Raw genomic sequence first — 18,801 nt, 5'->3', positions numbered from 1 at the left:
CAAAATCAACGAGATTCAACAAATTTTCAAGCATAAAATCACTCAAATTCAAGCAATAATCATCAAACCAACAATCACACATAAAGAATACATTTAATTCACATTAAAATTACCAAATTCTTCTTCAGTACAAAAACAAAACAATGAAAACTATGGAGAAGTCTTTTGATCGAGCTGCTGAAAAAGAAAACGTCATAGAACTCCAATTGGCCGAACTCAAGGGGAAGGGGAGCTACGTCACCATCAACTTCTATGGAAAAAGTGACGCCAATGTGTAGAAGAAAAAGATACGAACATTTTTATCGGATTAGATTTTTTATTGGAGTTATAAATTTTAAGAAATCGAAGTCGGAAGCTCTCAAGTTCCAAGGAATTTACGTCCCTCTTTCTCTTTTTTCCTTTCTTCTTGTAACATTTAAGGAAGAAAATCCGATGCTGATGCTGGTGATTAATAATGATAAGGATGGTTTTGAATGGTTTGGTGACATGTAAGGGGTGGGTGTGATGAAACTAAGTTGCTGAGTTAGCGATTCAAGTTATAAATATTTTAAACGGATAATTATAAAAGATGGATATATTAAAATACAAGTAATATATATTTTTTATTATTTATAAATTATTAAAATTATAGTGTTAATTATGTAAAATACTTTTCATAATAAAAATATATATATGAATCTGAATTTAATTGAACTCAAATAGTTATAGAATTAATTTAATTATTTTTAATAAAATAACTTATAAAAATAAGGAACTCCAATTAATAAAAAAAATTATAACTTATTTATATTTAGATTTAAAAAATGTGGGTCGTTACATTCTACCCACCTTACAAAAATTTTCGCCCTCGAAAATTGATACAATAAAATAAATTCGAAATCTATGAAAAAGAATCTGGATTCATGAGAACAATATAATCAATGTTAAGGATGAATAGTCGAAAAGATTTGAGTGAACAGATAGGATCAAATATAAAAAGAATCAAAACAAAACTCTCTTTAAAGAAGATTCCAAAATAAGATCTTCCGAAAAAAGTACAAGAAATGGTTTATCGTATCAAAACAAGTTCGAAATTTTTATCAAGGGATTATATCATTCATGTAAAGGAACACAAAGTCAAGGGTTGTAATCTGAGTAGCAAGCGCATAAGTTACAGAATGCGAAGCAGAAGGATCAATTGCATAATTAGCTTGCTACGAATCGTAACTCTTAAGGTTTCAAATTGCTTAAGAATTAAGGATTATGCGTTGAATCAGAACAAATTCAAAGTCAGATCGAAAGGTACATAATTTATGAAGAAGTGTAAACATAATGATAAAGATGGATAATCAAATCTGGTTTTGAAAAGAATTAAACAAGGGACCAAAGAGATGAAAAATAAATGAATAAACATTACGTCTATCACGTGGCACTGAAAGAGTACCTGTTTCGATGCAAACTAATAAGAAAGAACATCTAACGTTTTTAAAGACTTAAGAATCATTGTTATGCAAAAAAAGTTCAAAGCCAAATCAAAGAACACATCGTTCATAAAGAGGAATATGAGCAATATCAAGGATGTTTTAAATGTATCAAGTGAATAATTAGGATTACGTTCAAGTAGAGATATGCAAGAGCGATAAAGAATGGTTGAAATATAGTCAAATCATATTCTAAAGGGAAAATCTGAAGCAAGAAAATTCAATACAAATGATAAAAGAGGAAAATGGAGCACTGAATTATGCGGCAAGAATAAAGATCATACTTCGAAATGGAGTAAACCCTCAAAAGTAACCTCTAACGTCTCCAAAATCTCATGATTCGCATTACCTATTACTTCTAGTTTGTCTATGATAATCCATTAGTGTTTTTATATACATGAATAATTAGTATTAAGTTGGTCAGACCTAATACCATGAGAGATGCAACGGTCGACTAATAGCATTAGTCAATAGACAATCATGCATCTGAAACTTAAATTCTTGTCACTAGGACAAGTCCTATTGCATGACAGATACTCAGAATATGCAGTGAAGCATAGTCAGTCCATTCCCAAGACTCTAACAGGAACGAACTGCTCTGATACCATAATGTAACACCCTAACTTTTAGTACCTCATGATCGCACTAAAAGCTCAGGTGTTACTTACTTCTAAACCTTCAATTCCATACTATATTTATTTAATATTGAGCATCTATGAATACGAACCGAAACTTCTAATTAAGTAAATAGAGATTTTTTATTTTAAACCACATAACTATAAAGGTATAAATATTAACATATCATTCAATACATAGACTTATTCTAAGATTCTCAAAAACAAAACCTTCCCCTCTAAAAATCAAGGCAATAAATGACGAGGAAAAAATAAATTCTAACAAATCAACTCGTGAACATAATCTTCTATGCTCTTGTAGATTCGCACTAAGTCTCCGCACCTGCATAGAAGATTATTTGTTACACAGGAATTTTACAACAGCCTACTTACAATCTTCAATAGGTGGCCAATAGCAACAAACCTCATAATACAAATAACTTTAACAAACCAGAGATACAGAGAAAATCACAAGTCAATAAGCACACATACACAATCACAGAAAACACATATCACAGAGAAGTATGAGTAAACAAGTATGATGCATGTCTATTCTTATACATGCCTTGAGCTCATGTGTCGGTTTATTGCCTGATTCCCGACACTGGTCCTGAGCTAAGCGTTTCGTGCCGCCGTTCCTATCTCAGCCAACGTCCCCTCCATGAGCGTTACGCATCACCGTCCTCATGGGGGAAGTTTCCTTTCGGTCTCCAGTGAGCATTACACATCGCCGTCCCCACTAAGCTATCCCTATAATATCAAGTGAGCGTTACGCATCGCCGTCCCCACTAGACACTTGGTACTAATGCCTAAATAACACTCAATTTCTTTTTAATCTTTGTTCTTTACTCTACTATAGCAGAGATCCCTTTAATTAATATTTTTTTCTATCTTCTCTACTGTGGCAGACATTCATTAAAATCTTTTCAGTCACTGCTCTCTGCTCTTCTATGGCAGAGATCCTTTTACTTAATATATCCTTCTCTTTTTGTTCTTTTTCTTTTCTTTTCCTTCTCATCTTTCTATTTTTTTCTTACTTCTTTCTTTCTCCCTTCTTTTGTTTTCTATCACTTCATAATATAAATTATCTTCACATTATTCCTTTGCCTTTCCCTAAGTGTCTTATGAAAAAGAATTATAAAATATACTTTAATTAAGTCTGCATTCTCTAAAATTTTTAAGGCCATTTTGTTTGCTCTTCTCTGACTTATAATAATATTAATAATATCTTTACTAGATAATATAGTTAATAAAATAATAATAATAACAATAATATAAATAAGATATTTTAAATGATAAATAAATAATATTTATATCTTTTCTTAGAAACTTAGCTTCGTAAAGCTCTTATTCTCAAACTCCTGTTATCTATGTTTTAAACCTCAAATTTTTATAAATTTTATTTTTAACTCAACATGTTTTTTACAAAATTATATTTGAAACTCCACTTATCTCAGTATTTATAAAAGTAACCCTAAATTTTTATAATATACCCATTTTTACCCGCATACTTTATTTATTACCTAAAATACCCAAAAACTTATATAATTACAAATTGTACCTCGATTTTTATATATAAATACAATGTTACCCTTCAAAAATAAAGTTTAAATACTAATCTTCCTCTTATACCAAAACCGAAACCCTTAGCCATTTTCCTTCAAAATATTACTTGTATTTTAATCCGTTTTCGAATTTTTTGGTTACCGATTTTCACAGCTTTAATTTAATCATTCAACCACCAAATCTCATCAATTTTCTCAATATTAAAGCTTAATAACAGCCCTCAAATACATCAAAAATTGTTCAGTTCTTGTCAGGTCTATAATGCCCAAACTTTAAAGCATAAAAAACAACCATATTCAACAAAATTTCAAGCATAAAATCACTTAAATTCAAGCAATAATCATCAAACAACAATCACACATCAAGAATACATTTAATTCACACTAAAATTACCAGATTCTATTTTCATACAAAATCATAACAACGAAAATTCTGAAGAAGCTTTTTGATCGAGCTGCTGAAAAAGAAAACGTCAGAAATCGTCTGTGCCTCCTAGAACTCCAATTAGCCGAACTCAAGGGGAAGGAAAGCTACGTCACCATCAACTTTTACTGAAAAAATTAATGCCAATGTGTAGAGGTAGAGGATATGAACACTTTTATTGGATTAGAAATTTTTATTAGAGTTATGGATCTCAAGAAATTAAAGTCGGAAGCCCTCAAGTTCAATGGAATTTCGTTCCCTCTCTCTTTTTTTTCTTTCTTCTTGTAACGATTAAGGAAGAAAATGAGATGCTGAGGATGGTGATTAATAATGATGAGGATGGTTTTGAATGTTTTGATGACACGTTAGGGGGTAGGTTTCATGAAACTAAGCTGTTGAGTCAGCGATTCAAGTTATAAATATCTTAAACAGATAATTATAAAAGATGGATATATTAAAACACAAGTAATAATATATATGAGTTATTAATAAAAATGACATTAGTAATATAACAATAAAAGATATACGGTGACGCATTAGTAAAACTAGGTTCACCGAAGAGTACCGATATTTATTCATATCGGTGGATATTGAGCTCGATAATAATATTATTAACTAAACTCTATTTTTAAAATTAAAAATATAATTTACTCAAATTAAAATATTCATATAATTTTTATTATTTATAAATTACTAAAATTATAGTGTTAATTATGTAAAATACTTTATCATAATAAAAATATATATAAGAATTTGAATTTAATTGAACTCAAATAGTTATAAATTAATTTAATTATTTTTAATAAAATAATTTATAAAAATAATGAAACATATAACACATTCGAAAAAGTGTGATAAAATAAGAACTTAAAGGAGGAATAGAGTAAAGATAACATATATATATATATATATGTACACACGACCTTTGAAGTTTAGGTCGTCTTATCTCTCCCAATATACATCAAAGTTTCTATAGGCAAGATTTCAAAAGAAAATATATACTTATACATTATTATAGTTTTCAAGATAAAGGGGAGAGAAATCTAAACAAAATACAATACAAAATTCAAAAGAACTTTGCTGTCTTCAGATGAACTCTAGCTCACCGTGAGTACCAGGACCTGCATCCGGAAAACAAGGATTATATACGAAATGAGAATCCCCAACCCATGAGTTTTTAGTATGGTAAAAATACCAAATAGATACAATATAAGGTAACAAGAACTCTCTAAGCAATCTTAAGCTTCCACACAGCAATCTTTTTATCCTTGGTTCTCACTAATTCATGATTAGGCAACTATCATAGAGAATTCTAATATAATTCACTTTTCTCATTATTTTCACCACTCTCCAAACTCCAAACAGAACAGCCCTTAGTGTCAACCGGCAGCAACAAGAGAGACCTCTCAGATATTTAAACACAAGCAAGACAAACATATAATACACAAATAAATTTAGGTAAATAAAACTTAAATCGTACATTTAGAAAGCCAAAATCAAACCCTTAATTCTTGAATTCCACCAAGTATAAGCTCCAAGTTCACCTCCATCAAGCTCAAGCAACACCAATGATCAACTTAATGCCTCTAATACTCAATCTATACTATTTTCACATAATATACACATTATTCAATCACTAGGACTTCATAAAATTTTATGAACACATGAAAAAAGTATCTCTTACATTTACCTACAGGAATTAATGATGAAACTCAACTAGAATTTTCCATAAACACAAGAATCATCAAGTTTCATGAATACACAATCCAAACACGTGATTCTTATAGGAAAAATGAAACTGTAGCTTGGTGAGGAAGATGCTTACCAAAATTTTAGATAAAAATGAAGAGGAGCAGATAAGCTCCGCGTGGCCACAAATGGCAAAACGATCAAAGCTCCTAATCAAAAGTTATGTAGGATTGAAAGTTGTAGGTGAATAGTACTTAGGGTTCTTCACCCTCTCCTCTCCTCATCCATGTTCTCTCTGTCAAAAATGGGGTAGGGGTGGTGCGCAAAATTTGAACTCGCACAACTGAACCAGCAAGTGCACCGGGTTGTCTAGGTAATACCTCAGGTGAGTGAGGGTCGATCCCATGAGAATTGTTGAACTAAGCAAGATGTGATTATCTTGCAGATCTTAGTCAGGCGAGCAGAAAGTTAATTATTGTTGTAGGTGTATAAACAAAATAATAAAGCAAAGACGTAGAAACAATGATAGTAAATCAGTTAACGCCTTGGAGATACTTGTTCTTCTGGATTAATACTTCTTACTGACTACTTTAACAATGAGTGAGTCATTCATTGGCAAGAATGTACGTGATTAAAGTCGGGGCTAGTGGTCATTAATCTCCTCTGATCTATGATGCGTGAGCATCTTGTCTATCTTTTCCTAGTGAATTTGTATCTAAATTGTTGAGTTTAATTCATAATTAATTATATTTTAGCCACTATGGATGCTATTTTGAGTTTTGTGCAATTTTATTTATTTTAGGTAGCATTCGGAGGGATTTGATGAAGTTTCTGCAGAGAAAAAGAAGAAACCAAATGGATGACCAGTGAAGACCGACACGGACGCATGGCTCACGCGATCGCGCGGAATGTTTGGTGTCCCCGCAGTAATTTTTCTAAAAAAAAATATTTCTGTTTTGTCTTCTTTGCTTTCCTGTTTACCACGTGGTGCGTTTAATCCTTTTTGGTATTTTGTGCTAAGGAAAAATAATGGAAAGAGATCACATGGGTTACTACTTACATCCAAGTAGTGATTCATACTATGGTGGATGGAGGAACTATCAAAATTTTGGTTGGCAAAGCCAAAACCAAAGAAACTTCTGTGCTCCATGTTCCAACTACCAAGAACCATCATCTTTCCACCCATGTCAAGAGCCACCATCAGATATTGAGACTTCACAGAAGAAGAGTGTTATGGAAGTAGAAACTCTTAATGCTATTCTTGCCCAGAACAAGCTTATGACTCAGCAATTAAGTCTACTTACTCAACAGATGAGTGGCATACAAGTCCCAACTATCAACACCCAACACCCAAATTTTGAGTGGGGAGAGCAACCTCAGAGGCCACAAAATTTTAATCATAGTTCTCAGGGTGTTTTCCAACAGAATAATTCTAATAACCACCAGTTTCAGTCTTCTCACTCCCAACAGAACAATGATTTGGAAGCAATCTTAAAAAGTTTTATGCAAGAAACCAGAGCCTCAATAAGAAACGTGGAAGTGCAAATGAGCCAAATAAGCAAGCAATTAGAAGAAGAGGAAGATGCACAACCTCCAATGCCCTTGGTAAGTAATGAAGAAGAGATTGCATTAGAAGAAAGCTACCAAGAGGAAGAGGTTGAAATTGAGAAAGCTTGCAAAGAGGTAGAAGAATTCAAGGAAGAACACAAGGAAGTGAAACTTGCAAGACCTCTCCCAAAGCCATTACCATCCAATACAACATTCAAGTGGGTAAAATTCCTATCCTTGACTTTTACTTTCCCACTTGAATATGGTTTACTTGAGACAGATGGTCAGCTTAGAGCTCTTTGTGGCTTTGAGAGTAAGAGGGAGATGGGTAATGGTAAGAGTTATCAAGCAAGGTTCAATATGGTTGCATGCTCCAAATTAAAGTGCAAGGATTGGTGTAGAGCTAATTTGAAGGGGTCTAGAAGGTTGTTTGGATGTCTCAGTGAGAATTCAGATTGCTTGCCACCAGGTGGAAATAATGGTGATCCACAAGAAGACGGACGTAAAAGTAAGATTTGGGACCCTGGAATTCATTCCCATAATCAACTCTCTTGGGGCCTTGTCACTTGCTCCAATTTGCTCAAAGGCGTTATACGCCAGGTTTGGGATCCCAGTAGCCATTGGAATTACAAACATTGGTGGAGATTCTTGGATCAGTACAAGCACAAGCCACCATGACAAGGAGATCACCACATGTCCAACTTAAGGACTTTAACTAAAAGTGCTTGGTGGGAGACAACCCACCGTGGTATGATCGTTCTTTTTCGTATCCTTAGTTATTTTCTCATTTATTTTATTTTTATTGAGTTCTTACTAATTTTCTGATCATGCAGCTATTTTATCTCAGGAACCGAACACCTCAAGCTATATAAAAAAATGCCACGCGACGCGACCGCATCAGCGACGCGTCTGCGTTGCAAGGAGAGGGGAGAAAATAAAAACGAATAGAGAGTCACGCTGGAGCGTGGCTGGAGGCGTGCCAGTGGCACAAATCGCCCCACGCGACCGCATCGCCGACGCGTCCACGTCATGTGGGAATATTAGCCTCCCATGCGACCGCGTGACCCACGCGGCCGCATGCCCTGATTTTCGACGTAAAAAGGGTGCACAACTAAATATTGTGCTGGAGTGGTGCTAGCTTGGTGCTAGACGCATAATCCCTATCACGCGACCGCGTCGCCGACGCGTCCGCGTCATTCCCTTCTGAAGCCACTCACGCGATCGCATGCTCCACGCGATCGCGTCACCCCAGATTTGGCAAATATTTAAATTCGAACAGAGAGTTGTGCAGGCGCGAGGTTGTACTCGCGCCCGAATCATAACATGGGTCACGCGACCGCGTCAACTAACTAAAATGCAATCACGCGAACGCGTGCCCCACGCGTTCGCGTCGCTTGCGCCACACTAGTTTGCCGCCCAGTTTTCTTTCTCTCTCTCTCTCTCTCCCCCAATCCTAATTCTCTCTTATTCTTTTATCCTTTTATTTTTATCTTCTCATAATATTTGTCTCTTCTATTTTCAGTTCTTATTTGCTTGAAGACAAGCAAACCTTTAAGTTTGGTGTTGTTGGACGCTGCGCTTATTGGTTTTCTGGCACAAAAGGTAGGCGAATCATCTTCACGGAGGAGCACAACCTGAAGAATAAAGCGACCGCTAGGATAACTAAGGTAGTTGAGTTCCTTTCATTTTTATTCCTCCCCCTCTTTTTTCTATGTTATGTTCTGGCTTTTTGCTATTTTACTTTGTCTGTTGCATGATCTTTTATTAGTTAGAATCCTAGGATTAGTTTTCTTTTAATTGCTTTAATGCTAAAAAGATGTTTCATGTACCACTCACTGAACTTGAATCTAACAAGAAAAGAAGAAAAGAAGTGATGTATTGCATGAGAAATTGAGTCTAATTTTAAGAATAGTCTCATTTACTTAAAAGTGGTGGTATTTTCTATGATTTTTGAATGCATGATATGAACAGTGCATATTTGAATTTGAATCAAGTGATGTTGATGTATAAGGAACATGAATTTAGAGAATTATTATGACTTCTTTGAAATAAACAGAAATTTAATCCTTGAAGGAAAAGAAGTAGCAAAAGAAAAAAATATATAAATAAAAAAAATAATAATAAAAGAAAGGTCCAAGGCTCTGAGCATCAATGACTAGGGAGGTCATATATGATTAAAAGCTCAAAGAGTTGTTTTCCTAGTTATATGCTTGTGGTGTGATTGTGTCAAGTAATCCTTGAGACAGAACACTTAGAGTCGAGATCAATTACATTTAACAGAGTATGCTAAAGGCTTTGAGCACCACTGTCTGGAAGTAACTGAAAGAAAAATCAGAACTCAAAGAGAGTTCTCCAGTTAAGTGCTTGTGGTGTTTTTGTGTCAAAGTAACTCTTGAGACAAAACATTTAAAGTCATGGCTAGGCTCAAGGTGTAAAGCACCAAAGAAAAATGAATTAAAGTAAGTTTTGCTGTGTTCAAGGATTAAACTGAAATGTAAAGATCAGAGAATTCATAATATCATCCGGATTCTAATTCTGAATGACATTAACATTCTTCTGATTCAAAGGAGAGTGAGATGCCAAACCTATCCAGGATTACAGTTATAAAACCCACTATAAAAAGAGACATGAGCTTAATCGAACTCTCATTCTCATGTAAATTCACATCATAAGCTTATATTAGTTTTGGTTGCTTAAAGACAAGCAACAATTTAAGTTTGGTGTTATGATGCGTGAGCATCTTGTCTATCTTTTCCTAGTGAATTTACATCTAAATTGTTGAGTTTAATTTATAATTAATTATATTTTAGCCACTATGGATGCTATTTTGAGTTTTGTGCAATTTTATTTATTTTAGGTAGCATTTGAAGGGATTTGATGAAGTTTCTGCAGAGAAAAAGAAGAAACCAAAGGGATGACCAGCGAAGACCGACGCGGACGCATGGCTCACACGATCTCGCAGAATGGAGAAATTGCAATGACGCGAGCGCGTGGATGACGCGGACTCGTCACATGCGCGATCTGTAATAATTCAGAAAATGCTGGTTACGATTTCTGGGCTATTTTTGACCCAGTTTCCAGCCCAAAAAACACATATTAGAAGCTGCAGAATGGACAAATCAAGTAGTCCCCACCCATCAACTGAAAATCTGTTAATTAATTCGAATTTAAATTCAAATCTTATCTTTTAGGAAAAGATGTTATCTTAATTTAAAATATTAGATTTTAAATTAATTAGGATTAGTTATAAAAAGGGGAGACTTCTCTTCTATTAGATTACATTAGAGGGTTTCCATTAGGGAATTCTATAAAAAATTTACATCTCACATTCCATGAGCAACTAGACCTCCACTATTAAGGTTAAGAGCTCTGTCTATTTGTATGGATTGATTTTATTACTTTTTCTATTTTAATTTATGTTTTGGATTTATATTTAAGAATTGTTTTTGCTCTTTATCTTATGAATTTGGGTGGAACGAAAGTATGACCTTTTTCTATTTGAGTTCTTATAAAACTTGGAAAAGCTCTTTACTTGAACAACAGCTTGAAAACATATTCTCCTAAATTTTAATTATTTGTATTTAATGGGATACGTGACATATAATCCCCTTATTTTTGGGTAATTAGAATTTTTGTGGCATATAAACTGAAAATTGATTTTCACCCTCTAATTGGAATTAATTGACCAAGGAATTGGCAGTTAATGAATTTTAGAGGAGACTAGGAAGGTCTAAGGAATTAGGGTCTAGTCACATATAGTTTGTCATAAATTAAATCCTACATAATTAAAATAGTTAATAAGAAAAGTTAATCCGGAAAAATAGATAACTCTGAAGCCTTAACTGTTTATCCATATTTTATTCCCAATTTATTTAATTGTCTATACTTTTGATATTTTGAATTCGAACTTAAACCTTTTGAACATTTCAAAACCAATTTCTGCTTGCCTAACTAAGCCAGTCAATCAATCATTGTTGCTTGATCCATCAATCCTCGTGGGATCGACCCTTACTCACGTAAGGTATTACTTGGTACGACCCGGTGCACTTGCCGGTTAGTATGTGTGGGTTATAAATTCCGCACCAATCTACATCAAATGCCGGTAAAGCTCACGCAATTCAATCTCTGGTGATCCTACTCAAAACTCCACAAACAAGGTCAGATCTTCCGGATCGGAGACTGAGGCTCTGTATTCTAGCCTTAACGCCGCAGAGACCTCAATTACACATGACTAATGAGCTTTCATGTCACATATCCCAATCATCCCAGATACTCTATTGGAACCTGTGATGTATTCTCAAGTTGTAGCTCAATGCTATCCGGCTAAGGCTTCGCAAGAGCTCATGTAGAATAAGGGGTCATATCCTCGTTCCACCCCAGATTCATAAGGATAAAGAACAAAGATGCATCATAGTATAGAATCAAACATATATTAAAGAATAAAAGTAATGATATTAATCCATAGGAATGAACAGAGCTCCTATCCTTAACCTAGGGAGTTTATTGCTCATAACTTACAGAGAAAATAATGTATGATATGTCTCGTGAGGAAAAAGATGAAGATCCTCAACAAGAGTGATGTCCCCTCTATATATACTAATAACTAGACCTAAAAAGATACTAATAATAATTAGAAATTACAAAAAAATGAAATAGACTAAGCTAAAGGTGCGAAAATTCATTTCTGGGTTGACTTGGTGAGTTTTTGGGTTGAGCTTGGTGTCCAACTTAGAGGAGTGGGCATTGAACGTCCACTGGAGGGGTAAATGCACTGCCTTGTGCTCCCTTGGTGGCATTGAACTCCATTTTTTGGCGTTCAACGCTGGCCTTGGTCCTTCATGGGCATTGAACGCTAGAAAAGGGGGTAAGTTGGGTGTTCAATGCTCGTTTTGGGCACTCGATTCCAAAGAAAAGCATAAACCATTATATATTTCTAGAAAGCCCTAGAAGTTAGTTTTCAAAAGATTTTTGAGAGCGCGTCAATTGGACCTTTGTAGCTTCAGAAATGCCCGTTTAAATGCATGGAGGTCAGGATTTGATGGCATCTGCTATCCTTTCTTTCCCTCTGAATCAGACTTTGCCAAAACTTGCCAAATTCACCCAAAAATCACCTAAAATCATAAGAAAAACATAAGAGCTCAAAGTAGTATCGAAAATGTGAATTTTACACTAATACCTACTAAAACATAATAAAACTTAATAAAATATAACTAAAAATACTAAGAAAATAGTGCCAACAAGGGTATAAAATATTTGCTCATTAGAACAATAAACTTAAACTGTTTCTTATCCTCGAGCAACCAAAAACAAGATAGGACTAAGAAGCAAATAATACAATAAGTCTCATGGTTGTCAATGAAGCTCATTTCCAAATATTGAATGGAGCTAATAGCTCTTTACTTCTGAACAGTTTTGGCATCTCATTTTCCTTTGAAGCTCAGAGTATTGGCATCTCTTGGAACTAGAATCCGGATGATATTATTGATTCTCATCTTTTAGCTTTTCTTGATTCTTGAACACAACTTCTTTTGGTGTTTTGCACTTACTTGAGACTAGTCGTGACTCTAAGCATTTTGTTTTCCTATATTACCACCGATACATAAACGCCATAGGCACTTAACTGGGGGAACCCTTTGGATTCAAATTTAGCCTTTCTTAAATTCCCAGACAGTGGTGCCCATAGTTCTTAAGCGTACTCTTTAGTTTTGGATCACGACTTTAACTGCTCAGTCTCAAGCTTTTCACTTGACACCTTTACACCACAAGCATATAGTTAGGGATAACAACTCATTTGAGCTTTTTAGGCTAATTTTGACCCTCCTAACCATTGATTCTCAAAGCCTTGGATCATTCTTCTTTTTCTTCTTTTTTTTCGTTGTTTTTTCTTACTTCAAGAGCCAATATCTTTTTATTTTTTCGGAGAATCAATGATACTTCTCTAAATTCACTGTTCTTTCAAGAGCCAACACCCTCAGCTTCAAGAAAATCACGCATAATTAATTCATACAATCAGAAAATAAATGCCAGGCCACCACTTTTTGAATTAGAAGGAACGAATTATGATCAACTCAAGAATTCTTGTATTTTAGTGCTTCTAAAAGAAAATAAAATTTTATTCAAGTTCAATGGAATGATAAGTAGAATATCTTATACTCAGTTGATAAAAATAAAAAATAAAAATTAAATACTAGAAAAATAAAAAATCCTACTAGTGATCATGCAGTCTTAGATATGAAAAACAAGAATTAGAATACTGAAATAGGAACTGGACAGGGGGGTGAAACTCAACCACCTTAATCACTTGAGGCTGCTCAGGCGTCTTCCTCTTGGGAAGGTAAACTGACTGTTGACTCTTGTCCGGAGCTGGTCCCTTAGTGTACTCCATGCTTTCTTTGGTGATTGGACTGTCTACTGGGATGCATGTGTCTCTGTCAATCAGGACTCCTGCCTCACCACAAAATCGAGAGATGAAGTGTGGAAAAGCCAGCTTGGCTTGAGTTGAGGTATTGTTTGCGAATTTGTATAACTTACAGGGGATTAGATGGTGAACTTCCACTTCATTTCCCAACATGAAGTAGTCGATCATCACCGCTCGCCTCACAGTAACTTCAGAACGGTTGCTAGTAGGGAGTATGGAACGCGCAATAAAGTCCAGCCATCTTCTAGCAAGCGGCTTGAGATCCATTCTCCTCAGTTAATTTGGTTGACCTTTCTTGTCAACTATCCACTGAGTTTCAGGAAGACATATGTCCTCAAGGACTTGATCTAGCCTCGTATTAGCTTGTACTCTCCTATTAAAAGAGTGGATTCATTTTTTTGTGGGGGTAGTTTGAAAATCTCCCTTACTCTATTTAGATTGAAATACAGAGTATTTCCTCGAACCATGGTGTGCATGTGTGGAATCATTTTCCCTCTTTCTTTTGTTTATCTGTCATCCATAGATTTGCATAAAACTCCTAGATTCTTACTATTCCAACATTGGTTGCAAGGTCTGCCAGAGTTTCCTAACCCCTCATTCGAATCTGCTTTTGGATTTCTGGGTATTCATCTTTTAATTGGAATTTGACTTTTGGAATCACTGTCTTCTTGCACACTACCTTATAGTAGTGTTCCTCATGAAGCTTAGAATAGAATCTGTAAGGTTTATAGGCAGTTGTTGGTGGAGCACCTTCTCTGTTATTTCTTAAGGTAGGTCTTCCACTTTTTGGAGTCATGGATTATGAATAAGTGAAAGAGCAAAGTAATGAGTGGATAATTTATACGCTTTTTGGCATTGTTTTTAGGTAGTTTTTAGTAGGATCTAGCTACTTTTAGGGATGTTTTCATTAGTTTTTATGCTAAATTCACATTTCTGGACTTTACTATGAGTTTGTGTGTTTTTCTGTGATTTCAGGTATTTTCTGGCTGAAATTGAGGGACCTGAGCAAAACTCTGATAAGAAGGCTGACAAAGGACTGCTGATGCTGTTGAATTCTGACCTCCCTGCACTCAAAATAGATTTTCTAGAGCTAAAAAACTCCAAATGGCACGCTCTCAATGGAGTTGGAAAGTAGACATCCAGAGCTTTCCAGAAATATATAATAGTCCATACTTTATTCGAGATTAGACGACATAAACTGGCGCTCAACGCTAGTTCCATGCTGCATTCTGGAGTCAAACACTAGAAACACGTCACGAACCAGAGTTGAATGCCAAAAACACGTTACAACTTGGTGTTCAACTCCAAAATAAGTCTCTGCACGTGTAAAGCCCAAGCTCAGCCCAAGCACACACCAGGTAGGCCCCGAAAGTGGATTTCTGCATCAATTACTTACTTTTGTAAACCCTAGTAGCTTGTCTAGTATAAATAGGACATTTTACTATTGTATTAGACATCTTTGGTCTCGGTTTTATTCCATTATTCATCTTAGGAGACTATTGATCACATTTAGGGGGCTGGCCATTCGGCCATGCCTGAACCATCACTTATGTATTTCCAACGATGGAGTTTCTACACACCATAGATTAAGGGTGTGGAGCTCTGCTGTACCTCGAGTTTTAATGCAATTACTACTATTTTCTATTCAATTCAGTTTATTCCTGTTCTAAGATATTCGTTGCACTTCACCATGATGAATGTGATAATCCGTGACACTCATCATCATTCTCACCTATGAACGCGTGACTGACAACCACTTCCATTCTACCTTAGACCGAACGCATATCACTTAGATTCCTTAATCAGAATCTTCATGGTATAAGCTAGAATTGATGGCGGCATTCATGAGAGTCCGAAAAGTCTAAACCTTGTCTGTGGTATTTCGAGTAGGATTCAAAGATTGAATGACTGTGACGAGCTTTAAACTCGCAATTGTTGGGCGTGATGACAAACGCAAAAGAATCAATGGATTCTATTCCGGCATGATCGAGAACCGACAGATGATTAGCCGTGCTGTGATAGAGCATTTGGACCTTTTTCACTGAGAGGATGGGATGTAGCCATTGACAACGGTGATGCCCTACATACAGCTTGCCATTGAAAGGAGTAAGAAGGATTGGATGAAGGCAGTAGGAAAGTAGAGATTCAAAAGGAGCACAACATCTTCATACGCTTATCTGAACTTCCCACCAATGATTTACATAAGTATTTCTATATTTATTTTCTAGTTATTTATTATTATTATTCAAAAACTCCATAACCAATTATTATCCGCCTAACTGCGATTTACAAGATGATCATAGCTTGCTTCATACCAACAATCTACGTGGGATCGACCCTTACTCACGTAAGGTTTATTACTTGGACGACCCAGTGCACTTGCTGGTTAGTTGTGTGAGGTTGTGAAGAAAGTGATGAGTTAGTAAATGCGCACACCAAGTTGAATGCCATTATTAGAGATCACAATTTTGTGCACCAAGTTTTTGGCGCCGTTGCCGGGGATTGTTCGAGTTTGGGCAACTGACGGTTCATCTTGTTGCTCAGATTAGGTAATTTTCTTTTTGTTTTATTTTCAAAAAATTTTCAAAAATCTTTCAAAAAAATTTTTACTTCTGTTTTCGAAAAAAAATTATTCTAAATCTTTAAGAATGAATTCTAGTGTTTCATGAAGCATGTTGTAGCCTGGTTGGCTGTAAAGCCATGTCTAAATTCTTTTGGACTTAGGCTTCCTCTTCACATGCTTGAACTATGTATGCTAAAGCTTGGCTGGCTATTAAGCCATGTCCAATTTCTGGACCGGAGCTTTAGACTAATATTGAAAGATTTCTGGAATTCTTATTAAAAATTTTGAATTTCTTATTTTATTTTTCCTATATGTTTTCGAAAAAAATATACAAAAATCCAAAAAAATTATAAAATCATAAAAATTAAAAATATTTTGTGTTTCTTGTTTTGAGTCTAGAGTCAATTTTAAGTTTGGTGTCAATTACATATTTTTGAAATTTATGCATTTTTTGAAAATTCATGCATATGTTCTTCATGATTTTCAAGTTGTTCTTGGTAAGTCTTCTTGCTTGATCTTTGAATTTTCTTGTTTTGTGTCTTTTCTTGTTTTTCATATGCATTTTTCATTTGTTAGAGTCCAAGCATTAAAGATTTCTAAGTTTGATGTCTTGCATGTTTTCTTTTCTTGAAAATTTTTCAAAAATAAGTTCTTGATGTTCATCATGATCTTCAATGTGTTCTTGGTGTTCATCTTGACATTCATAGTGTTCTTGCATGCATCATGTGTTTTGATCCAAAATTTTCATGTTTTGGGTCATAATTGTGTTTTTCTCACTCATCATTAAAAAAAAAAAATAAATAAATATCTTTTCCTTTTTTCTCTCAAAATTTCGAAAATTTGAGTTGACTTAGTCAAAATTTTTAAAATTAGTTAGTTCTTATAAGTCAAGTCAAATTTTCAATTTTAAAATTCTTATCTTTTCAAAATCTTTTTCAAAAATCAAATCTCTTTTACTTTTATCTTATGATTTTAAAAAATTTAAAACTATTTTTCAAAATCTTTTTCTTATTTTATTTTAAATTTTCGAAACTTAACTAACAAGTAATGTGATTGATTAAAAAATTTGAAGTTTGTTACTTTATTGTTAAGAAAGGTTCAATCTTTAAATTCTAGAATCATATCTTTTAGTTTCTTGTTAGTCAAGTAATTAATTTTAATTTTAAAAATTAAATTTTTCTCAACCATATCTTTTTAATCATATCTTTTTATCATATCTTTTTATCATATCTTTTTCAATTAACTAATTGACTTTTTGTTTGTTTCTTATCTTTTCCAAAACCACCTAACTATTTTTCCTCTCTAATTTTCGAAAATTTCTCTTTCCTTTTTAAATTTTTTAATTAATTAATTGTTTTAAATTTTAATTTTAATTTTATTCTCGTTTAATTTTCGAAAATCACTAACTACTTTTTCAAAATTTATTTTCGAAAATTTCTCCCTCTCTCATCTTATTCTATTTATTTATTCATTCACTAACACTTCTCTTCATCTCAAGAATCTGCTCCTATCTTCACCCTTGTGTTTGGATTCTTGACTCTTTTTCTTCACTCTTATCTCCTTTCTTCTTCTACTAACATAAAGGAATCTCTATACTTTGACATAGAGGATTCCTCTTCCTTTTCTGTTCTCTTCTTTCTCATATGAGCAGGAACAAGAAAAAAGGCATTCATGTTGAAACTGATCCTGAACCTGAAAGGACTCTGAAGAGAAAACTAAGAGAAGCTAAATTACAACAATCCAGAGACAACCTTATTGAAATTTTTGAACAAGAAAAGGATATGGTAGCCGAACGCAACAACAATAATGCAAGGAGGATGCTTGGTGATTATACTACACCTACTTCCAAGTTTGATGGAAGAAGCATCTCAATTCCTGCCATTGGAGCAAACAATTTTGAGCTGAAACCTCAAGTAGTTGCTCTAATGCAACAAAACTGCAAGTTTCATGGACTTCCATCAAAAGATCCCTACCAGTTTTTAACTGAGTTCTTGCAGATCTGTGAGACTATTAAGACTAATGGAGTAGATCCTGAAGTCTATAGGCTCATGCTTTTCCCTTTTGTTGTAAGAGACAGAGCTAGAACATGGTTGGACTCACAGCCTAAGGATAGCCTGGAGTCTTGGGATAAGCTGGTCACGGCCTTCTTGGTTAAATTCTTTCCTCCTCAAAAGCTGAGCAAGCTTAGAGTGGATGTTTAGACCTTCAAGCAAAAAGATAGTGAATCCCTCTATGAAGCTTGGGAAAGATACAAGCAAATGACCAAAAAGTGTCCTTCTGACATGTTTTCAGAGTGGACCATGATAGATATATTCTATTATGGTCTATCTGAGTTCTCTAAGATATCACTGGACCATTCTGCAGGTGGATCCATTCACCTAAAGAAAACACCTGCAGAAGCTCAGGAACTTATTGAAATGGTTGCAAATAACCAATTCATGTACACTTTTGAGAGGAATTCCGTGAATAATGGGACGCCTCAGAGGAAGGGAGTTCTTGAAATTGATGCTCTGAATGCCA

General features: G+C 34.5%; 1 non-coding gene across 1 annotated transcript; it reads right to left on the bottom strand.

Moving 5' to 3' along the window:
• Window positions 1–18,461: 18,461 nt before the first annotated feature.
• Window positions 18,462–18,565, bottom strand: LOC127747220 (small nucleolar RNA R71). Its single transcript, XR_008009023.1, has one exon. It is a non-coding gene; the product is annotated as a small nucleolar RNA R71 (small nucleolar RNA).
• Between the last annotated feature and the right edge of the window lie 236 nt (window positions 18,566–18,801).

Source organism: Arachis duranensis, chromosome 4 (assembly GCF_000817695.3).
Source record: "Arachis duranensis cultivar V14167 chromosome 4, aradu.V14167.gnm2.J7QH, whole genome shotgun sequence".
Classification (NCBI taxonomy): Eukaryota; Viridiplantae; Streptophyta; class Magnoliopsida; order Fabales; family Fabaceae; genus Arachis; species Arachis duranensis.
The sequence above is the reverse complement of the archived record's forward strand: the minus strand, read 5'-3'. Positions and strand labels throughout refer to the sequence as shown.